Here is a 24,829-nt window from a genome sequence, read left to right on the forward strand (position 1 = left end):
GCAACCCTGCACTTATAAGTCACTTTAAAAACAGAGAAAAACCCTACAACTCTTAACTGATGTGGCTCAGTTGGTTGGGCTTAATGCTGGTAAGTGAAAGGTCACTGGTCCGATTACCAGTCAGGGCACATGCCAGGGCTGCGGATTCAGTCCCCAGGCACGTGTACATGAGAAGCAACCCGTTGGTGTTTTTCTCTCACATTGATGTTTCTCTCCTTCTCTTTCTCCCTTCCTTCCCCTCCCTCTATAATAAAATCTTTAAAAAAAGAAAAACTCTACAAATAGAATTATCTTTCTAGAATATCCAAATTCTGCATTCTAGAACTAACCCCAGATCCAAGTATTTCTTCTCCAGCCCCTTTTTATTCAACTATTAAACACTCTCCTCAAATAACCATGCCAATGTGCTACAATGGAAAATTGCCTACTTTAAAATACACAGTCCCTTCGTGGCTTCCATCGTGCTTGCCCCGCTGTTCTCAATGTCCCATTCTACTCCTAACCAGAGTCCTAGTGGAACAAGAAAAAATCAAGTGGCAGCAGGTGGTATGGACAAAATGCTCCTTCTGCAAAGCAAACAGCCCGCGACGGACACTGCGTCACCGCAGACGCCACTGGAGAAAAGAACCACCTTTGGGAAAGGACTTCAATCAGCAACTACACAATAGCATGTTCAGTTCAAAAAGTCAACACAAATCACAGTTGCAGAGAAAACAACAATGGCTAACATTTAGTGAGCACTTACTAAATTGGCACAAACTCTCTTTGACATTATCTCATGTTATCCTTACAACAGACAATTCATCTCTGCAAAGACACTTTGTTATTGTCCTTTTTACCAGCTTCGGACAAACAAACATGATTTATTTTTCAACTGCACTTCATGTTCAATATTATTTTTTAAATTTTAAAAAAAGATTTTATTTATTTTTAGAGAGGAGAAGGGAGGGAGAAAAGGGAGAGAAACCTCAATGTATGGTTGCAGATTCTCGTGCGCCCACCTACTGAAGACGTGGCCCACAACCCAGGCATGTGCCCTGCACCGGGAATCAAACCTGTGACCCTTTGGTTTGCAGGCCGGTGCTCAATCCACTGAGCCATATGAGCCAGGGTTCAATATTATTTTATATTAGCTTCAGGTGTACGGCATTGTGGTTAAACAATCAAGTGCTTTACAAAGTGTTTCCCCCGATACTTCCAGTACCCACCCGGCACCATACAAAATTATTACAGTATTATTAACTGCGCTCCCCTGTGCTGTACTTTACATCCCATGACCGTTTTTGTAACGACCAGTGTGTGCTCCTCAACCCCTTTACCTCCTTCACCTAGTCCCGCAACCTCCCAACGCACGCTTTGGAGTCCTAGCCTGGTAATCGGCTTTACATAAAATAACGTTCTGTAAGTAGATAGTATCCTTGTTCAATGTAGGTAAAATAACACGCTGAACGAAAGTCACTCCCAGGTCATTCTCACTGCAGAAGCCAAGACGCACCCCCTTACCCTCGCTCTCTGTGACTGACACCGTATGTTCGCAGACCACCTTAGTTTTCAGGGCATTTTCTCTACCTTCTCTTCCCGCCTCCACCTATAAGTACACACTGTGCACAGAGTACTGTGCTAGGTACAAAAATAAGACAGAGGGTTTCCACTTCTGTGTTCTCCCCTTCTGCTGAGAACAACTAGAAAAGTTAAATAAATTATTTTTAAAGATCACTTCAAGCCCTGGCCAGGGAGCTCAGCTGATTCGAGTGTCGTCCCCAATATACCAAGGTTGCAGGTTCTTCTCCAGTCAGGCACATACAAGAGGCAACCATGAATGCATAAAGAGGCAGAAAAACAAATAGAGGTTTCTTTCTCTCTGGACTTTATAAAAATTAAACAGTTTTGAATATAAAAGGACAATATCCAAAATGTGAAAAGACAACATACAGAATGGAAGAAAATGTTTGCAAATCACAAACCTGTTAAGGGCTTAATACCTAGAATAATAATAAACAAAAAAACCTCCTAACACTCAACGACAAAAACACAACCCAACTTGATGATGGGGGGAGGCTCTGCATATGTGGGGACAGGAGGTATAGAAGAAATTACCGTATCTTCCATTCAGTTTTGCTGTGACTCTGTAACTACTCTGAAAATGTCTAAGAACAGCTAAAATGACAGATTTTTGTTTTACATCTATGTAACCAAAATTTTAATGTTTTTAAAAGTAAAGGCAACATAAAGGCAATTTAAGAAAAAAAAAATTGGGTTGGTTTCAAGGAAAAAGAAAATTACCCCAGATGGAAGCCTGAGGATACAGAGAGTAATGAAGGACAACAAAAATATAAATATATGGGGGAAATCTAAATTAATACTGATAATATAAAGTAATCATATCAGCTCTCTGGGTTTAAAAGACACATAGATTAAAGTAGCCAACATATGAGTTAGGAAGTAGGTAAGTGGAATTAGTGTTTAAATATCCTAAAGTCATTGCATGAGTCCAGAAGAGGCAAATTACTAATTTTCATTAAACTTTTATAAGCCCAAGATGCATGTTTTCATCTCTAGCATAACCATGGAATACTAAAATATATATAACTACCAAATTACTAGACAAAAAATAAAATAAGAAAAATAATCCAAGAGAAAAAAAGAACAGCACAGGAAAGTCAAAGAGAAAGCAAACAGTAAGATGACAGATATAAAACCAATATATTAACAATTAAGTGAAACTAAAATGGACTAAGTGTTCTTGATTGAAAGAGAGTCCACAAACACCATCATTGGGATTTTAAGGGGGATTACATGGAACCCGTAGATTGTTCTGGGTATTAGTGACATTTTTATTTAATACGTATTTTATTGATTGTGCTATTACGGTTTTCCCATTTTTTTCCTCCCCTTTATTCCCCCCACCCTATACCACCCTACCCCCAGCCTCCCCTCCCACCCCCTTAGTTCATGTCCATGGGTTTGTACATATAAGTTCTTTGGCTTCTCCATTTCCTACCCTATTCTCAACCGCCCCTGCCTATTTTGTACCAACTATTTATTCTGCTTATTCCCAGTACCTTTTCCCCCATTTGCCCCCTTCCCCCCCGCCCTCTGTTTTAGTGGCCATAGTTTTTTATCTTTTTCTTAGATAAGTCCCTTTAACATTTCATATAATAAGGGCTTGGTGATGATGAACTCTTTTAACTTGACCTTATCTGGGAAGCACTTTATCTGCCCTTCTATTCTAAATGATAGCTTTGCTGGAGAGAGTAATCTTGGACGTAGGTCTTTGCCTTTCATGACTTTGAAAACTTCTTGCCAGCCCCTCCTTGCCTACAAGATTTCTTTTAAGAAATCAGCTGGTAGTCTTATGGGAACTCCTTTGTAGGTAACTCTCTCCTCCCCTCTTGCTGCTTTTAAGATTCTCTCATCTTTTATCTTGGGTAACTTAAATATGATGTGCCTTGGTGTGTGCTTCCTTGGATCCAACTTCTTTGGGACTCTCTGTGCTTCCTGGACTTCCTGGAAGTTTATTTCCTTGGCCAGAGTGAGGAAGTTCTCCTTCATGACTTGTTCAAATAAGTTTTCAATTTCTTGCTCTTCCTCTTCTGCTTCTGGCACCACTATGAATAGGATGTTGGAACGTTTAAAGTTGTCCCAAAGGTTCCTAAGCCTCTCCCTCAGTTTTTGAATTCTTGTGTCTTCATTATGTTCTGGTTGAATGTTTATCTCTTCCTTCTACTCCAAATCATTGATTTGTGTCCCGGTTTCCTTCTGTTTACTGTTGGTTCCCTGTATATTTTTATTTCACTTTGCATAGCCTTCATTTTTTCCTCCATTTTACAACCATACTCTTCCAATTCAGTGAGCATCCAGATCACCAGGGTTTTGAACTGCACATCTGATAGGCTCCGCTATCTGTTTATTGCTTAGTTCTATTTTGGAAGCTTTGATCTCTTCTTTCATTTGGGCCATATTTCTTTGTCTCAGTGCCCCTGTTACGTTGGGAGGAGCAGAACCTTAGGTATTCGCCAGGGACAGGTGAACCAGGTTGATGGTTGTGACACGTCTGTGGGGGGAGGGGTCAAAGAGGGAACAATGCTGCTTGCTCAGCTCTCCACGGGCTTTCAGTCACTTCCCCAGCTACCCACAAGCTAATTGGACCCTTCTGGTGCTGATTCCCGGGTGGGTGGGTTTGTGTATGTTCTAACACCCTGTAGGTCTCTCCAACAGACTCTTCTCTGAGGCTGGTAGTTTCTCCGGCCCCTGCAATCCCTACAGGTTTTTACTGCCAGAGGTTTTGAGGCTTTCCTTTCCTGCACCGGAACCCGGGGTTGTAAGATCTGTCTCCTTCCCCAGCTCTTCCTCCTGTTTTTCCACACACGTGGGACCACCCAGTCCGCCAGCTGCCGCCTTGCTGCACATCCTCTCCTCCCTGGCTGCCCATCTCCACCCCTCCTACTCATCTGGACAAATTTTTCTTCTTTAGTTCTTTGGTTGCTGGACTTCCATACAGTTTCATTTTCTGGCAGTTCTGGTTATTTTTGTTTTTAAATTTGTTGCTGTCCCTCTTTTGGTTATGTGAGGAGGCTAAGTGAATCTACCTACGCCTCCATCTTGGCCCAACATTTTAACAATATTACTCTTTCCCTTCATGAAAATGGAATGTCTTTCCATTTATTTGTCTCATTTCTTTCAAAAATGTTTTGTAGTTTTCATGGTACAAATCTTTCACTTCCTTGGGTGAGTTAAATTTTAAGTATATTATTTTTTTTTTTAAAAAGATTTATTTATTTTCAGAGATAGGGGAAGGAAGAAACGAAGAGAAAGATCAATGCGTAGTTGCCTCTCATGCACCCCCCACTGAGGACCTGGCTGGCGACTCAGGCATGTGCCTGACAAGGAATTAAACCGACAACCCTTTGGTTCGCAGTCAGGCGCTCAATCCACTAAGCCCCACCGGCCAGGGCATATTATTTTGATGTGATATACACACATAATGGAATATAATTCAACTTTAAAAAGGAAGGAAACTGACACATGCAACAACATGGATGAACCTTAAGGACATTACACTCAGTAGAGGGAGCAAAAGGACAAACACTGCATGACTCCCCTTCCGTGAGGTACTAGAGCAGCCGACTCCACAGAGACAGGAAGTAGGATGGTGGGTGCCGGGGCTGGGGGAGTGGGAATGAAAACTAAGGGTGGGCAAAAGTGGGTTTACAGTTGTGAGTCCACAGACGCAGAGTTTACTCTTGTATTATCATTTATTACTGTATTATTTTCCACATGAGCAATTGTAATCCTACTTTTGCCCGCCCTGTATTTTTTAATGTATATGAAGTTCCAGTTTGGGAAGCTAAAAATGTTCTGGAGATGGACGATGATGATGGTTGCACAACAATACAAATGTACCTAATGCCAATGAACTGCACACTGGAAAAAATGTAAATTTTATTTTATGTGTATTTTATAACAATAAAAAATTAAAAAGACTGAAATCATAGAGTAGGTTCTCTATACAGAGTGGAATTCAGCTGGAAGTCAATAACAAAATTCATAAGAAAAATCCTCATGTTTTAGAAATTGAGTAATATCATTCAAATTGCCTTGATTTAAAAAAGAAAATGTAAGGTAGGAAATATTTTGAACAAAATAATGAAAACAATACACATCAAAATTTGGGGAATGCCGGTAAAACCTGCATTTTGAAAGAAGCTTATAGAGTTAAACTATATGTTAGATGGAAGATTGAAAATAATCATCTGTCTCAAAATGTTAAGGGGAGAAAAATCAAGCAAATTAAATCTACATAAAGTAAAAGGAAATAAATAATAAAGAGAAAAAATTAATAGGACAAGAAAATACATAAGGCAGTTCCTTGCCCTAAAACATTTTCAAGTTTTACAACAGGGATAGATGTGTAAACTAACGGTTATTATATAAAGAATAAAAGTCTTGTAATAAAAGTAGGTATGGTGTTACGGAAGCACAGATAAAAAAGACAGTGACTACTATTGTTGGGGGGTGAAGTGGTACCATTTGGGGGAACCTTGGAGGGTGGATATGTGAGGCAAGGCACAACTGGGGAGTTCCTGACTTGCTTAGGGGACCTCAGAGCCCAGCACAGCTCACACTCAAAGCGCCCCCTGGAGGCCGGGGTAGGAGCACAGGGCAGAGGGTAAAGACGGGGGTCAGACGAGAGCGTGAGTCCCCCCGTGAAACTCTCGTACCGCGTCAGCAAAGAGCTTGAACTTCAGCCTGCTTCCCCAGAGAGCCCTATTTCTCATACGCGTGGAAAGGTATGATCTCAGTTTCACAGGTAAGAAACTAAAATACAGGGAACCTACAGACCTGCCACACGGAAAGCTCTGTTACTTCCTCTATTTCACAAGACTCCTGAGAGCAGATGTGTGGGGTTTTCCACAGCAAGCAATCCTCCGATTCTCGCCGGACACACAGTGTGTCCTGCAACATAACTCGCTTCCAGCACTACCTGCGCACAGAGCAGACCCCACGGGGTTCAGAGACGGCTCCAACAAACCTGCTCCCGCCTAGATGCCAGTCACAAGTCCCAGGCTGTCACCTGCTGTTCTCCCCAGCTGGCTACAACTCAACAGTTTCTCTACCCCTTCCTCAGGTTCCACAATTTGCTAGAAAAGCTCAGAGAACTCAGGGAAATACTTCCATTTTCCAGTTTATTATAAACAATAAAATTAAGGATATACACGAATAACCAGATGAAAAGGTACACAGAAGGTGAGGTCCAGAAGGGTCCTGAACGCAGGGGTCTGTCCCTAGAGTTTGGGGTGCACCACCCTCTCTCAGCATGTGGGTCCGTTCACCAACGGGGACACCCTCCAAACCCCACAGTTAAGGGACTTTCATGAGCCTCCATCATGCAGAGGTGGCTAATTAACTCAATTTCCAGAGCTTTAGAGTCTCAAGCTGTTGAGGCCACCGTGCATTCGTTAGCATACAAAAGGCACTTGTCACTCTGGAGCTCCCAACGGCCTCAGTAGCTCTTGCAGGGCCTAAGGCCAATATCAGAACAAAAGACACTTCCAGCAACCCTATCACTCAGGAAATTACAGGGGTTTGAGGAGCTGTGTCAGGAACTGAGGGCAGAGACCAAACATATTGTATGGTTCTTATTTTGTCACACTTGCCAAAATAACATAGCAAGACAGCACCAGACCCTGTACTAGCACACACAATTTTTCTGTATCCTAATCCACTTTTTGTCAAATAAAGACCTCGTTATACAAAATAAACACAATTAATGCTAGTCATCATAAAACTGTCACAGTGAGCTGAGCTGATGGACATTACCAAGAAGAATGCACAACACGCCATTCTTCCCACATTACAAAGAACAAGTCGCTTCTCCAGCTAACACAGGTGGGAAGAGCAAGGCCAGCATTCAGTTGTGATCACCTGTGACTCTGATGAAGACAACCTGTTGTTGGGCAAGCTTCTGTCTGGAACCAGTCCATTAAGGCAGAGCAGAAAGCACAGAAATCAGTACAGGTGAAAGTGCACGGCAAGATCCGGGCTTCTACCCACTACACGCTGCGGGAGGTCAGCATGCCGACAGAAAGCCTGTCGGACCGCTGGGAGTTGGGCGTGGGCTCAGGTGGGGGAACAGGAAGGGCCGCCCGAGATCGCGAACCGCTCGGGGCCACGGCCAGGTGGTGCCAGGACCCGCAGGCCGGCCGCCCCAACCGAGCTCACGCCTTGTGGACTCGCCCCCGGTGCAGAGGTCCCGCTCCTGGCTGAACACGCCCCTCCCCTCCCTCTGAGGTCGCCCTCGGTGCCGCCTGAGAGGCCGTGTGCGGCTTCCAGGGCCCTTTGCTTATTAGACTTCATACGGGAACTAGGACACGGGAGGCGCGACGGTGACAGGGCGCCAGAAGAGTTCGCTCCAGCCCCCCTGGCAAGATGGCGGCAGAAGGAAGTCCTTACACGGAGCACAGGGCCAGACTAGCAAAACAAGCAAAACAACTGGAGAGAGGGAAAAGGCCCTCCTACCCGCTTCCAGAACCAGGCTGGGGCGGGACCAGAGGGAGGCAGGCACATGCACAATACAAGTTAAAATGGCGCAGGGGGAGGCACTGAACCGAAGAGGCCTGTCAGGCTGTCCTGGGGAGAGAAGGGACTGGGTGGGGGGTGGACCGGCCCAAACCATGCAGACGTTTAGTAAGCTAATTGGTCATTCTGAGAAAGCGCTTGGTCCATCCCACACCCAAAACTAACACAAAGGCAGGAGAACAAAGAAATTGCTCTCTGGCTCATCATTCACTGTCCGGGATCGGCACTGAGAGGGAGCACTAGCCTATCCTCTCCATGGGCCACATGACCTTAGCAGGGACTCCTTCCAGGAGGGAGTCATTCCCTCTTGTTGACCTGGTGGGACATTTGCCAGGGCCTTTTGGGCACTCTCCAGCTGGGAGCATGGGACCCTGTGGCCCTAGAAGCCACATGGCCCGTGGCGGAGCCGGCTCCACACACAGCCTCCAGGAGGGGAGCCTGAAGGCGGCCAGCAGCTGGGAACAAGCTAACCGGCCTGGATGACCGCTCAGTAGCCGCCTGAGGCTCCAAAGAACAGTACTCTAAGCTGGAACAGGAATTCTGCGCACTGCCTTTTGTTTGGTCCTGCTCAAGACAGCTGGGTTTTGTCTAGGTTTTTCAGGGGAAATAAGCTTTCAAGACAGGGAGTCCCCATTCTTCCAGATTGTTCAGAATTCAAATAAAACCCTTTCCTGTCTCACCAGCCTCTGCCTCTGGAGTTTACATTCTGATGGCAGCGGCAGCCGAACCCCATTCTTGTCTAGTAACGATCAGACCACGGTCATCCTTAGGCTAGAAAAATCAAATGCACAAAAGACTGAAGCAGACACTAGAATACAGCTCTATTATTTTACAATGATAAATAAAACCGTCATGCAAACTTAAATATTCTGGCCAATATGAGTAGTTCATTCTATCATAAAAAAAAATTGTAATCAGACCCAACTTCACTGAAACTCCTCACGGAACGAAAAACCATGGGTCCAACAACCCAGCGATCATGTTCATTGGTATTTATTCAAATGAGTTGAAAACTATGTCCATACAAAAGTCTACACATGGGTGTTTACAGCAACTTCAGTCATAACAGCCAAAACTTGGAACTTGGACAAACTGTGGTAACATCCAGACAATGAATTATTATTTAGCACTAAGAAGAAATGACTATAAAGCCAAGAAAAGACATGCTAGAAACTTAAATGCAAATGACTAAGTGAAAGAAGCCAATCTGAAAAGGCTACATACTGTAGAATTCCCAGCCTGTGACATTCTGGAAAAGGCGGAACCATGGAGACGGTAAAAAGAGCCATGGTCACCAAGGCTTAGAGGGGAGGAAGGACTAAAAAGGCAGAGCACAGGGGAGGCTTAGGACAGAGAAGCTCTCCTGTGATACTGGTTGATACATGTCTTCGTACAGATCCATAGGTTGTACACCACCAAGACTGAACTCAGATATAAAGGGCGGGCTCTGTGTGATGGGGATGTGTCAGTGTAGGTTCATCGATTGTAACAATGTCCCACTTCGGTGGGGGACTCAAGAGTGGGGGATGCTGTGCATGTGCAGGTCAGGGAGTAAATGGGAACTCTCTGTACTTTCTGCTCAATTCGCGGTGAACCTAAAACTACTCTCAAAAGAAGACTACTTAAAAAATAACAATTCCATATGAACAATATAGTCTGCTCCTGTAAACAGGCTAACACAAGAAGCCACATCATAATCAGAAGACCGCTTCATGAGCACGGAATCCGACTACAGGAGTTCAATGCATGGAATATGTAATGGTATGTAGCAAAAATATCTAGCTCCATCTGTCTCACGAGGCTGTAACTCCAGGATCCATCCCCACATCAGGGCTGAGCCAAGGGGACGGTTCCATTGCCACCGGCCCTGCCCCAAGAAGTCCAGGATGGGCACTGCCGGCACCTGCCTTTGATTCTTATACTTCTTGCTTCCTGGGCTGACCAGCTCCTGGGATAACTATCGCTTCTTTTTTTAAAGACATATAAGTGAATTCAAATCATACCCTGGCTGGTGTAACTCAGTGGACTGAGTGCTGGCTTGTGAACTGAAAGGTCACCGGTTTGATTCCCAGCCAGGGCACATGCCTGGGTGGCGGGCCAAGCCCCCAGTTGGGATGTGTGAGAATCTGATATTTCTCTTCTTCTCTTTCTCCCTCCCTTCCTCTCTCTAAAAATAAATAAACAAAATATTTTTTTTTAAAGACATTCAAGTATAAAAAATTGAGAGAACCTTCTATCAACACTAAACGATATTGCCAATCTGATTCATTCTGAGTTGAGTAACTGAGCAAAGTTACTCTCAGGGAGGGGCACCCTGCTTAGAGCCTCCACATACACTCACAGCTGACAACAGCTCACAGCTGAAACAGAGTCAGAGTTTCAGTACTCCAGCAGCCAGAAGATGTTTCTACAGGATTAGCCTAAAACACCTCAGGATCTTTGCGATGATGAAGCAAGTTGTTTCCAACACTACCTTTGGCAATCTTGGCTTAGGAGTATTCCAGTACCATCTGGAGATAATCTCTTGTTTTTGTAACCTTTACCATGAAAAAGTCCTTAAAAGATTTGCAATAACTTACAGTGAAACAAAATTCAGGGAAAAGAAAACTGGGTACTGGAAGATCAAAAGCCATTAACAACAACAACAACAACAACAACAACAAAAAGGAGGGAGGAAGATAAGAAGCATCCTTACAGCAAGAAAAGGAAGATGCTTTTCCTTGACCAGTAGAGACATCTTCCTTCATTAGGAGAACACCTTTTTGCCCTGTCCCTGAGCTAACAGGAATTTGTCACAGCAGTGCTTGTATAAGAGGCACAGACTGGGATAATGAAAAACACATCACATTTGATAACATCTTTATAACATATTCACTGGTATTTCACAAATGGCTATTCTTAAGCCTCAGCCAAGCTAGGACAGAAAGCCTCCTTTCGTAAAAAGGCAGTTAAAGAAAGGGCTCCAAAGATTTTATTTCACTTTCTGGTGATTGCATTTTCCCACAGGTACAGTGGTACAGTCTAAGGAATAAAAACTAAATCACTCTCATGGGGGAGGGGTGGGGGCATCAGAATCACCTGGGGGCATGTTAAAGCCAAGCTTCCCGCACCATAACTCCCACCTAGGGAATTAGCATCTCTGGTATAGAACCTCAGAGTTTATACCTTAAACAAGTTCCCAGGTACACGGCATTAGACTCACTTTCCTAAACATATGTTGCCTCAGCTAGGCTTCCAATTATAGCTAAAGACAGCAATTCCAATTGAATTCACCAAAAATAGGCTGGAAACAGGTAATCCTAAACACAAAACATGTGGTTCTTAAGGATAATGATTTAATCTGACTAGTAAAGACTATATTTTCTGGCACCAAGGGTCATGGATTATAAATTTTTAAAATTTATTACATCAATTTTCAGGCAGATAACAATGAAGTATCTCATGCTCTAACAAAAAATCAATACATTATGGGGGAATAGCCAGTCAAGATGGAAGTAGATGCAGTGCTCACAACCTCCCACAATCACATCAAAATTACAACAAACCAAAGGATGACCGACAGCAGAAGGGCCTGAAGTCTAGCTGAACAGAAGTCCTACAACTAAGGGCATAAGGAAGGAGTCACATCGAGACTGCCAGGAGGTGCAGAGACGGTTTGGTCCCACACCCACATGTGCAGATAAAAGTCTGGAAGCATATGTCTGATGCAGAGGGCCCCTGAGGAGCCAAGGACCCCTGCCCCACACTAGGCTCCCAGCCCAGGGATTCAGTGCGAGAAAGGGAAATTCCTGGCGGTGAAAACCAGCGGGGATCGTGGCTGACTGAGACAGAGGCTTCGGGAGTCCCAGGCATTTCTACTGAAGGGCTCGCACAGGGACTTACTCCAACGCACTCAGTCTAAGCTCCAGCACTGGGGCATCACAGTACACGGGAAGGGACATCAAGCATAACAACATCTGCATAATGGGTATACAAGGAGGAGAGGAGAGTGAGCAAGGGATAGAGAATTTGTTTGAAAAAATAATGGCTGAAAATTTGCCTAACCTGACAAAGGAAAAAGTCACCCAAGTTCAGGAAACAGAGGGTCCCAAGGAAGATAAATCTAAAGAGGCCCACACCAAGACCCATCATATTTAACGCGGCAAAATATAAAGAGGAAGAGAGAATCTTAAAGGCAGCATAAAAGAGAAAATTAGTTACCTAAATGGGAGCTCCCATAGGGCTGTCAGCTGATTTCCTCCACAGAAACACTTTAGGCACTAAGGGACTGGCCTTAAATATACAAATTAATGAAAACTAAGGACCTGCAACCAAGACTACTCTACCCATTAAGGCTATCATTTAAAATTGAAGGCAAAATACAAAGCTTCCCAGAGGAAAATAAAAAAGCTAAAGGAGCTCATTACCATAAAACCAGCACTGCAAGAAATGTTAAAGGGCCGGTTTGAAGAAGAGCTTCAGGATGAAGCTGAACCTCTTTCCCAGCCACTGGCTGTCAGAAACTCACTTAAGTGGACAATGAACACAAACGTACCTTCTATGAGAAGAGTGCAGTCACAGAGCTTGCTGCTGGCACTCTGAGCAAAGAAGGAAAGGGTCATGTGGTTTGAATCAGTGGTGGGAACGATAAACACAGCTTCCCCATGAAGCCAGGTGACTTCGCCCATGGCCCTGTCTGCCTGCTGCTGAGTAAGGGGCGTTCCTGTCACAGACCAGCGGGGACTGGAGAGAGGAAGCACAAGTCTGTCTGGGGTTGCACTGTGGATGCCAATCTCAGTGTTCTCAACTTGGTCATTGTTTAAAAAAAGGCAGGGGCGAGATATTCCTGGTCTCGCTGATACTGCTGTGCCTGCCTCGTTGCCTGGGGCCCAAAAGGGCTAGCAGAATCCGCACTTTTCAATCTCTCTAAAGACGGTGATGGCTGCCAACATATTTCGAGAACACCCCTAAACAAAGATGGTAAGAAACCTAAAACCAAAGCACCTAAGATTCAGCATCTTGTTACTCCACGTGTCCTGCAACACAAACGTCAGTGTACTGCCCTGAAGAAACAACATACTAAGAAAAATAAGGAAGGGGCTGCAGAAAGTGCTCAACTTTTGGCTAAGAGGATGAAGGAGCCCAAAGAAAAATGCCAGGAAGAGATTGCCAAGAGGCACAGGGTGTCTCTGCTGAGAGCTTCTACCTGTAAGTCTGAGTCCAGTCAGAAATGAGATTTTATAAGAATAACAAATAAATATGAACAAACATTGAAAAAGAAGAAGAGAGAGAGAGAAATAAAACAAAGATTAAAGGGGCAATAAATAAGTACCTATCAATAACAACATTAAATGTAAACAGATTGAATGCTTCCATCAAAAGACATAGAAAGGGTGGCTGACTGGATTAGAAAACATGACTCACATATATGCTGTCTACAAGAGACCCATCTTAGAACAAAAGATACACACAGACGGAAAGTGAAGGGATGGAAAAAATATTGCATGTAAATGGAAACAGAAAAGCTGGAGTAGCAATATTTAGATCTGACAAAATAGACTTCAAAACAAAGGCGTTAACAAGAGACAAAGAAGGTCACTACATAATACTAAAGGGACTGATCCAACAATAGGATAAAACCCTTGTAAACATACATGCACCCAACATAGGAGCACCTAAATATATAAAGATATTCTTGTTGGCCATTGAGGGAGAGATCGACAGAATACATTCATAGTAGATGTTAACACCCCACTGTCATCAATGGATATATCTTCTAAACAGAAAATCAACAAGGAAACAGTGGCCTGAAATAACAAACTATATCAAATTGATTTAATTGATATTTACAGAATGTTTCATCCCAGAACAGCAAAATATACATTCTTCTCAAGTGCACATGGAAAATTCTCAAAGACAAACCACATGGTATGACACAAAATAATTCTTAAGAAATTCAATACTGAAATCGTATCAAGCATCTTCTTCGACCACAATTGCTTGAAACTACAAATCAACTACAACAACAACAAAAGAAAAACATTCAAACACATGGAAGCTAAATAGAATGTTATTAAACAATGAATGGATTGTCAATTAGATCAAGGAAAAAATAAAAAATTACCTGGAAACACTTTGGGTGGTGGGCACAGAGTGTAATATACAGATCTTATATTGTAGAAATGCACACTTAAAAACCTATATGATCCTATTAACCAATGTCACCCCAATAAATTTAATTTAAAAATGTTAAAACATTACCTTGAAACAAATGAAAATGAACACCTGACAACCCAAAATTTAAGGGACACGGGGAAAACAATCCTGAGAGGGAAGTTCATAGCATTACAGACCTACCTCAAGAAGATAGAAAAATCCCAAACAAACAATGTAACCCAACACCTTAAAACACTAGAAAAAGAACAACAAACAGAGCCCAAAGTAAGTACAAGGAAGGAAATAATAAAGATCACAGCAGAAATAAGTGACACGGGGACTACAAAAACAATACAAAATTGGTCAGTGAACCAAGAACTGGTTCTCTGAAAATATAAACAAGACTGATGAACCTTTAACCAGACGCATCAAGAAAAAGAGAGAAGCCCTGGCTGGTGTGGCTCAGTGGACTGCACGCCGGCCTGTGAACCAAAGGGACTCTGGTCTGATTCCAAGTCAGGGCACAGGCCTGGGTTGCGGGCCAGGTCTCCAGTAGGGGGGTACCTGAGAGGCAACCACACAGATGTTTCTCTCCCTCCTTCCCTCTCTAAAAATAAATAAATAAAATCTTTTTAAAAAAACACTAACATAAATGCTCATACCTAGTAATTTCATTTAAAATAGAAAGAAAGAGAGAAAGAAAGAAAGAAAGAAAGAAAGAAAGAAAGAAAGAAAGAAAGAAAGAAAGGAAGGAAGGAAGGAAGGAAGGAAGGAAGGAAGGAAGGAAGGAAGGAAGGCAGAAAGAAAGAAAGAAAGAAAGAAAGAAAGAAAGAAAGAAAGAAAGAAAGAAAGAAAGAAAGAAAGAGGGCCCAAATAAGTATAACCAAAATGAAAGAGAAGAAGTAACAACTGACACAAAAGCGATACAAAGGATTGTAGGAAAATACTATGAAAACTATATGCCAACATTTGGACAACCTGGGTGAGATACACAAATTCCTAGAAACATACAATCTTCCAAAAGTGATTCAGGAAGAATCACAACACCTGAATAGACCTATTACAACTAATAAAACTAAAGCAGGAATCAAAAAACTCCCAGAAACTGGATGGCTTCACAGGTGAATTTTACCAATCATTCAAAGAACTAACACCTATCCTCAAATTATTGCAAGAAATTCAAGAGGAGGGAAGACTTCTCAGCTCTTTTTATGATGCTAGCATTATCTTAATTCCAAAATGAGGTAGAGACACTACAAATAAAGAAAATTATAGAAAATCAATATCCTTGATGAACATAGAAGCTAAAATCCTCAACAAAATATTGGCAAACCGGATCCTGCGATACATTAAAAAGATCATACAACATCATTAAATGGGATTTATTTCAGGAATACAAAGTTGGTACAATAATCACCAATCAATAAACATAATACACCACATAAACAAAATGAAGGATAAAAATCACATGCTCATATTAACAGATGCAGAAAAAGCATCTGATAAAATCCAGCACCCATTTATAATAAAAACTCTCAGTAAAGTGGGAATAGAGGAATCATACCTCAAAATAATAAAGTCCATATATGAAATCTACAGCCAGTATCATACTCAATGTCCACTTTCACCACTCTTATTCACCATAGTACTGGAAGTCCTTGCTATAGCAATTAGACAAGAAGAAGAAATAAAAGACATCCAAACTGGAAAGGAGGAAGTAAAACTGCCATTATTTGCAGATGACATGATATTTACATAAAAAACTCTAAAGGCGCCACCAAAAAACTACTAGATTTAATAAACGAATTCAGCAAAGCAGCAGAACACAAAATTAATATTCAGAAATTTGTGTTATTTTTATAGCCAATAATAAACTATGAGAAAGAGAAATTAAGAAAACAATCACATTTACTACTGCAATGAAAAAAATAATAAGGTACCTAAAAATAAATTTAACTAAGACCTGTACTTGGAAAAGTACAGGACATGTAAGAAACTGAGGAAGATACAAATAAGTAGAAGCATATACCATGTTCATGGATTGGAAGAATTAACATCATTAAAATGTTCATACTACCCAAAGCAATCTATAGATTCAACGCAATTCCCATGAAACTACCAATGGTATATTGCACAGATCTGGAACAAATATTTCAAAAATTTATATGGAACCAAAAATAACTGCAAATAACCTCAGCAACCTTGATAAACAAGAACAAAGTTGGAGGTATCACAATACCTGATATTAAACTGTGCTACAAGTTTGCCATCAAAACAGCTTGGTACTGGCATAGGAAAAGGCATACAGATCATGTGAGCAGAACAAAGAACCCAGAAATAAACCCACACATTTATGGTCAATTAATATTAACAAAGGAGGCAAGAGCATACCATGAAGTAAAGACAGTCTCTTCAATAAATGGTGCTCAGAAAATTGGACAGGTACATGCAAAAAAAAAAAAAAAAAAAATGAAACTAGCCACCAACTCACACCATATATCAGAATAAATTCAAAATGGATACAAGACTGAAATGTAAGTCATAAAACCATAAAAATCCTAGAAGAAAACACAGGCAGTAAAATCTCAGACATCTCTTGTGGCAGTATTTTTGCTGATATATCTCCTAGGGCAAGGGAAACAAAGGAAAAAATAACAAATGGGACTACATCAAACTAAAAAGCCTTTGCACAGCAAAAGAAACCACCATCAAAATGAAAAAGGAACCCACTGTATGGGAGAACATATTTGCCAATGATACATCAGATAAGGGGTTAATTTTCCAAAATACAAGTAGACAAAGAATTACACAACTCAACACCAGGAAGACAGACAATCCAATTAAAACGTGGGAAAAGGACCTGAATAGACATTTCTCCAAAGAGGACATACAGATGGCTAAAAGACATATGAAAAAATGCTCAACATCACTAATCACCAGAGAGATGCAAATTGAAACCACAATGAGGTATCAACTCACACCTGCGAGAATGGCCATCATCAATAAATCAACAAACAAATGTTGGTGAGGACGTGGAGAAAAGGGAACCCCAGTGCACTGTCGGTGGAAATGTAGACTGGTGCAGCCTTTTTTGGAAAAAGTATGAGTTTCCTCAAAAAATTAAAAATGTAACTGCCTTTTAACCCAGTCATCCTACTTCTGGAATCCTTAACCCTAATTTGAAAGAATATACACGTGTGCACCCCTAAATTCATTAAAGTGTTATTTACAACAGCCAAGCTCCTGAGACAGCCCAAGTGCCCATCAATAAATGAGTGGATAAAAACACTGTGGTACATTTACACAATGGAATAGTATACAGCTATAAAAAAGAAGGAAATCTTACTTTTTGTGACAATATGGATGGACCTGGAAATTATGATGCTAAGTAAAATAGGCCAGTCAGAGAAAAACAAATACCATATGATCTCGCTTATATGTGGAATCTAATGAAGAAAATAAACTGATGAACAAAATAGAAACAGAAGCATGGATACAGGGAACAGACTGACAGCTGTCAGAGGGGAGAGGGCAGGGGAAAATGGATGAAAACAGGTGAAGGTGTTAGCCATAAAACATAGCTACATTACACACAGACAGACGACAGTGTGGGCAGGGTCGGGGCGGCTAGGTGGAGGTGGGCAAAGGCAGGGCGAAATGAGGTCAGAAATATACTCTGCTTGGGGAGATGGGCGCAGGATGCAGTATGCAAAGAATGTTTTGCTGAGGACTACACTTGAAACCTGTATGGTTCTGCAAACCAATGTCGCCCCAATAAATCAAGTAAAAAATGTTTTATTTAAATCTATGTATAATCCTAGCTGAGGAAATTAAATTTCTAAGCACAAGTAGCCATTTACAAACACAGGACTGTTGTATTTCTTTTTAAAGTAATTTTTACATGTTTATTTACAACAACAGCTAACACTGTGCACCAGAAACTTGTCCAAGTGCTTTGAACGCCTACTCAGTTAGCTGTCACCAAACCCTAGAGCAACATTCAGTGTAGAAACTCTGGGGTGAATTACGGAATCGGTGTGCAATTTCTCTGCATCTTTGTATCACATGTACCAGTTCCACCAGATGTACCAATTCCAACAATTCCAAAGGTCACCTCTAGAAGAAACCCAAAAGTAGTACTAACTGAGGTAAAGTAATGGGGAGAATCCCCCAAACAATGAGAGAATTAATAAGGAATAAATATGTGGCAGTTCCCTCTTCGCAGAATTGTAATTTTCAGGGAAATAGCTGCTTCATAATACATAGATGAGGAATGCATCCAACTCACAGGCAACTTAATGTATGAAAATAGCGTGCACCACCTCATACTCGCCCAGCTGCCAGTGAGCGCCGTTCGCTGCACGGCTGTCCTTGCGACGCCCCCCCCAATCTGCCTTCCGGAACTGTGCGCACTTCCTCCCGATGCTGGCAGCACTGGCTTTTGGAGGTCAGCCTGCAACTGTCCGCCTTCTTCCAGAATTGTCTCCACTAGGAAAGCACGTTGCCCAAGGGCACACCCCCCTTCCTAGGGCGCTCAGAACCCACTGACAGATCATCACGGGAGCGTAAATAGACAGCCCCTCGTCTCAACTCAGAAGGACTGAAGGCCACCCTGGCCGCAGAGCCCCTTCGATCACATCCCATCACAGCCCGACTTCTGCCTCTGCTCGTCCCATTAGTAGTGATCCCAAGAGCAGCCCTAATAAACTCTCCGTACACTAAATGTCCTGCATGTGAACCTCCATCTGAGTTCGCTTCCCAGATCCAATACTTTCAGACAGAAACTTGGCAACATATATCAAGAACCTTAAAACAGTCATATTTGTGAGAAGCAACAGGGCAGAAAGGGCATAAGCTCTGCAGCAGATATACACCGCCGCACTCTGCTGTATGAGAGCGTTGAGACCTGACTTTAGTTTAGGATTATGGTCATTCAAGATTCTTTTATTGTTTAAAGTTTACTCAGAAGATATTTTAAGGTTGAATTAATATGAAATAGCAATACTAAATAATTAAAGTGCATAATTAAATAAAACCATAGATACCACAGGATATTGTCACCAAATAAACCTGTATAGTGTAGTTATCTAGAAATTGGTTGTTAGTTTCAAGATGGTTGTAGTATAGCAGTCTTGAAAAGTCTGCACAGAAAAACCCCAAAATAAATAAATACACACACGCACACACAAAATCATACATCACCTGCCACAGGAGGGACAGGGCCATAGAAAAGAACCGTGGCACGTTCTCCATTGACTTCAACTCTTTGACCAACGACATCTGATGTCAAAGTGTCATTCATGATAACGGAGCCAGAATCCACAATATGGAATCTAGAAAGAAAAGTACAACATTGAACTTAACTAAAATTCTTTTTAAAAATTGTTGTAAACTTCATGTAGATATTCGTGAGATCAGTGCTTCTGACCAATGTGGGCAGGCAACTGAGAATTCTACCTACCATACGCTGGTAATTTGATTTTACTTTACTGTCCAATTGTATTTTGCTAATCTAACGTATTTTTTAAACCTTGTTTGACTTCAGTTGGTCCACATCACATGACTCATCTATTCCGTCACTTGCTGGAGGGGGTGGGGAGGGAAGAGAAGTGGAGGGGATGGAGAAAAGGGAAAGGAAACGGGCGACGCGAACACCCCCCTCGCCCCAGGAACGGAGAAAAAGACAACCCCGCAGACACGGGAAGCAACACATACGATGAACGATAAATAAAAGATTAAACCAAAAAACCTCCACAGAATCCTAAAAATAAAGAGAAGGCCTTAAAGGGAGCCTGAGAGAACAGTACCCCCATCTAGGAGTGGTAACTAGGCCCAAGTCCCACTTCAGAGGAAAGCAGTAGACTGAGTCGGCTGAAACCCAGACGATGGGAAACCACAGGACAGAGAACTAAGTTTTGGGGTTTTTTTTTTTAAAAAAAAGGACTTTATTTATTTATTTTCAGAGAGAGGGGAAAGAGAGGGAGAAAAACGTCAGTGTGTGGTTCCCTCTCATGTGCCCTCTACTGGGGATCTGGCCTGCAACCCAGGCGTGTGTCCTGACTGGGAATCAAACCGGCGACCCTTTGGTTCGCAGGGCGGTGCTCAATCCACTGAGCCCCACCAGCCAGGGCAGGAGTCAGTTTTTTCACCAAATGAAACGCAGGAGAAAAAGAAACAGAGTGAGATCAAAGAAAGTAAAAGAAACCTGAGAGACAAGTTAACAAACTGTAATGTACAAACATTATTTGGGTTTTTTTTTAATTTTCATTTATTGATTTTCAGAGCGAGAGGGAAACATCAGTTTGTTTTTCCACTTATTGATGCATTCATTGGTTGATTTCTTGTATGTGCTCTGACCGGGAATGGAACCCACAACCTTGGCATATGGGTATGATGATCTAACCAACTGAGCTACCTGGCCAGGGCTGGATTCTAATTTTTTTAAACTGTAAATGACTTTTTGAAAGAGAATTTATGGCCCTGGCCGGTGTGGCTTAATGGGCTAAAGCATCATCTGGTAACAAAAGGGTGGGGGGGTTTGATCCCTGGCCCGGGCACATACAATCCTGGGTCTAGGTGCATACGGGGGGCAACCAATCGATGTATTCCTCTCACATCATCAGTATTTCTCTCTCTCCCCCTTCCTCTCTCTAAAAAGCAGTGAAAAAATGTCCTTGGGTGAGGATTAAAAAAGAAAGAGAGAGAAATTATGAGAAAATAGAACATTTGAACACAACTAGATATTTGATGATGTTAAAGAATAACTGCTTCCAGTAAAGCTAATAAAAATCAATTTATTCTTTTTAAAAGGGAAAGAATAATTGTTAAATTTTTAGCTGTGAAAACAGTATAATGGTTATGATTTTTAAAGGCCTTTATCTTTTAAATACACATTAAAATAGTCACAGTTTTAGAACTGTATTTCAGATACATCATGTCACTGGCATTGTAGGCAAGGCACTGAAAGGAAGTAAGAAACAGCGGCCCGTCAGGGAAATATTGCTAGAATTCAGCCAAGGCATTGGCCTCCATCCATTCATTTGACACACTAAGCACCAACTACCAAGCTGAACCTCCCACCACTGCGGCCACACGTATGAGGTCTGTCCAGAAAGTATCCAGCCATGTACTATGAAAAAGAGAGACATTTATTGGAGAAAATACAAGATACAAGAAACACTGTACATAGGACAATGATGGCCCTGTCCCCTTCAAAGTAGGCACCTTGGGACCTCACACAGTTCTCCCAGTCGCCATCAGCTGCCCATCATATTTTCCTGAGTCTCACTGATGGTCCAAAATCTCTTCTCTTTCAAAAGTGATTTTAGTTTTGGGAAAAGCCAGAAGTTGCAGGGCGCCAAATCGGGGCTGCAGGGGGGCTGAGTCACCTGGGTGATCTGATGTTTCACCAAAAGACTCTGCACAAGACGCGGTTTTTCTCTAGTTGCCTGCACTGGGCCCTCCCCTAATCACCTGAACGTGAGCGGCTGCCACTATTCCTTGGTTAGGTTCATCTGGGTGCCAATCAAGCCTTGGTTAAGATAAGTGCCTTTTACTTACATACACTTGCTCACTAACAAATGAAGATAGCCCATTTAATTTTGGGGTGACTCTATTTGTCAGATAATAGCTCTTCAAAAGGAAATGAAGTGTACCTCTCATTTTCACTCTCTGATTTTAGTCTGCCCTCTGCAGCCATAGATAATCAAACCATTCCAGGTCCCAAAGGATATTTCCATATTTAAAGGCCACCCTCTCTCCTCTTCCTACGCCACCTCCCAGAAATCTTTACCCGGGTATACATGTGAATCCCAAGCTCCACCCCCAACAATCAATTTATGGATTCTTTTCTTAAAATACAATAACTAAAACTGAAAATCATACTCCAAATGTGACTTGACCTGTATGTGCATTCAATGGTCCATACGTCACTTTTAATAACATTGCCTAATATTACATTCACTTTTCCCTCTTTTCATGGGAAAGGCTGTTACTTACTCTGAAGACTGCAATGAAATACAAATTCCATAACCATTTTTGAGTTATTGTCACCTTCTGATCATAAAATTAAATTGTTTAAATTTCAGCCCTGGCTGGGCAGCTCAGTTGGTTAGGGCACCCTCCCCATACACCAAGGCTGTAGGTGCCATCCCCAGTCAGGGCACATACAAGAATCAACCAACGAATGCACAAGTAAGTGGAACAACAGGTTTCTGTTTCGCTCACTCTATCTCTGCCCCTTCCTCTCTAAAATCAATTTAAAAATTTTTAAAGTATTAAAAAAAATGGTTACATTTCACTATAATATTATTACCCATGAAAGAGTTTTCAATAGTTTTAAATGCCTTCCAATTTTCATTAACAGGCAAATAGAATTTTATTGTGCTATATATATATGTGTATATATATAATTTCTGTTCTTCTTTTATTACTATTCTATAAACATTTACCTATACAGCCACAGAATCATCATTTTAATCACTTTAGTGTTGACATGTAGATACCACAATTCAGTCAATCATTTCTCTATTGTTATGTATTCTTTGTTTACTAGCTAAAAGAAAATAGCTAAAAACAGCTTTCATTTTAAAATTATTACTGTCCTCTGTCATGTCTCCTTGGAAAAATTCTTGAGATAATTATTCAAATAAAATAAGTATGTTTAAGATTCTAGAAAGCCATGGCCAAATTGCCCATCCAAAAAAAGAGTTAATGATTGACACTAACACCAAGAGAAAACCTACTGTTCACTTGTTTGTACAAAGTGTTACGAATTCCCATTAAGAGCTTTCAAATCGGTCTTCTCTACCCTGCATTTGTATGACTAACTTTTGAGGTAGAACTTAATACATTGTAATATTAGGTATAAATGTAGGACTTCATATTTGTATATGTTAAACATCCAATAACCCAATATATCAACCGTCCCCCTCTCAGTTTTGTCCTGTGCAATTTTTGTTAAGAATGAACACAAAAAGAATACACAAGGCACTGACCAAAGACAGAAGCCCATAAAAACTAGGTAAAACTTTTGTTACAGGCCCTCCTATTATCCAGCTCACATTCAAGAATATCATGAGCTCTGCAAAATCTTTTCACTGAAATCAAAATACAGTCAGCCAGCCCTGGCCAGTGTGACTCAGTTAGCTGAAGTGTCATCTGTAACTGAAACGTTGCAGGTTTGATTCCCAATGTGGGCACATACTTAAGATGTGGCTTTAATCCTCAGTCCAGGTGGGTACGGGGTAGGGGGGGCAACCAATGTTTCTCTCTTTCCCTTCCTCTCTCACAAAGCAATGAAAAAAGGGTCCTTGGGTGAGGGTTTAAAAAAAAAAATAGTCAGGGACTGTGCTCTGCCAGTCAGACAGAGGAGGTGGGGTAAGAGAAGGGAGACTCGCTTTTCAACTTTCACACCTCAAAGATGTATGAATTGGTAACAGTGATAGTTATTTTTTTCTAATAATAATAATGAGGAAGAGGAAAAGGAGAATGATGATGAAGAGGGAGGAAATAATGCATTGTTCTCTATGAATTTCCCTGGCTCAGCAAGGAATCACAGTCCAAACAAAACATGAGATAAATTTAGCAAGACTGACTCAACTCTTCCCAGCCCCTGACATTACTATTTCCTAAATGTTCACAAACATCTTTCTCAGAAATTATAAATCTCTTGTTAATTGCTCTTCAAAGACTGTGAGCAATCATATTGCTCAGTTCTTTCATAAATTACTGGGTGTAATTTCTCTGGGAATGGAGACTATTTCAAAACGGCCACATAGTATCCTACCTCTTTTTGTCTTCAGCGTTCTTTTACTAGATTTCTTTTTTTTTTTTGACAAGTCAGGAACTGTTCTCCATTAAAAAGACAAAAGATAAGAAATTGAAACAATCTGCCATTTTTCTGTCATCTGTTATACAACATCAAATATATTTTAAAAATATTAATCAAATGTGAAAACTATTAACATTTATGAAATAAAGGCCATGGGTATATAGCTGTTCATTATACTTTTCTCTCCATTTTTCTAGGCTTCAAAATGTTCAGGATTAAAGATAAAAAATATATATTATTACACCCAAGGAGTAGACTTCCATGTCTACTTTTTTAGCCTAATCAATGCTAAAAGCTTCTTTTCTTGTCTTCACATTTTCTTCACGATTTTCAGGCTCAGCCTCACTGACAGTGTTCCTAAAGGGTCCGTCCAAGTGTCTTATGTCACTGGTAAGAGACTACCTCTTCCCTTCCAGTAATCCCCTTTGTATTTTTCTGCGCAAATCTTTCTCACTTAACTTTTTGAATAGACGATACAAGTATGAGGAGGACACACTGAAGTTCCCCTTCCACTCCTTGGTGTATCGTGCTGACGCTCTATCTACCTGAGCTACCTGGCCAGGGCCCCTTCCGCTCCTGACAGTCATTACCTCCTCCCACTGGCGGCACCTTTATTATGGTATTTATCGAAGTATCTCATAAATACTTCCATACATATTTTATGCTTATACACGCAAATATATTCCTTTTCTGTCTTTATAAAACTGGTAGCATACTATATATGTGTTCTATTCCTTACATTTTCATTCAATAACACATCTAAGAGATTTATCCACAGTCATA

At 41.4% G+C, this 24,829-nt stretch overlaps 1 long non-coding RNA gene and 1 pseudogene across 1 annotated transcript in view; one reads left to right on the forward strand and one right to left on the reverse strand.

Moving 5' to 3' along the window:
• Positions 1-485: 485 nt before the first annotated feature.
• Positions 486-24,829, reverse strand: part of LOC129072088 (uncharacterized) — a 36,469-nt gene continuing 12,125 nt past the window's right edge. Inside the window, exons 2-3 of the long non-coding RNA XR_008529338.1 lie at positions 19,417-19,547; positions 486-510 (exon numbers count right to left, since the gene is read on the reverse strand). This is a non-coding gene — a long non-coding RNA (uncharacterized LOC129072088). The remainder of the gene's footprint in view (positions 511-19,416; positions 19,548-24,829) is intronic.
• On the forward strand, positions 12,542-13,292 carry LOC129072087 (40S ribosomal protein S6-like; annotated as a pseudogene).

The sequence above is a fragment of the Pteronotus mesoamericanus genome, unplaced genomic scaffold, assembly GCF_021234165.1.
Source record: "Pteronotus mesoamericanus isolate MK-2021 breed Mesoamerican mustached bat unplaced genomic scaffold, CSHL_Meso_final contig_303, whole genome shotgun sequence".
NCBI lineage: Eukaryota > Metazoa > Chordata > Mammalia > Chiroptera > Mormoopidae > Pteronotus > Pteronotus mesoamericanus.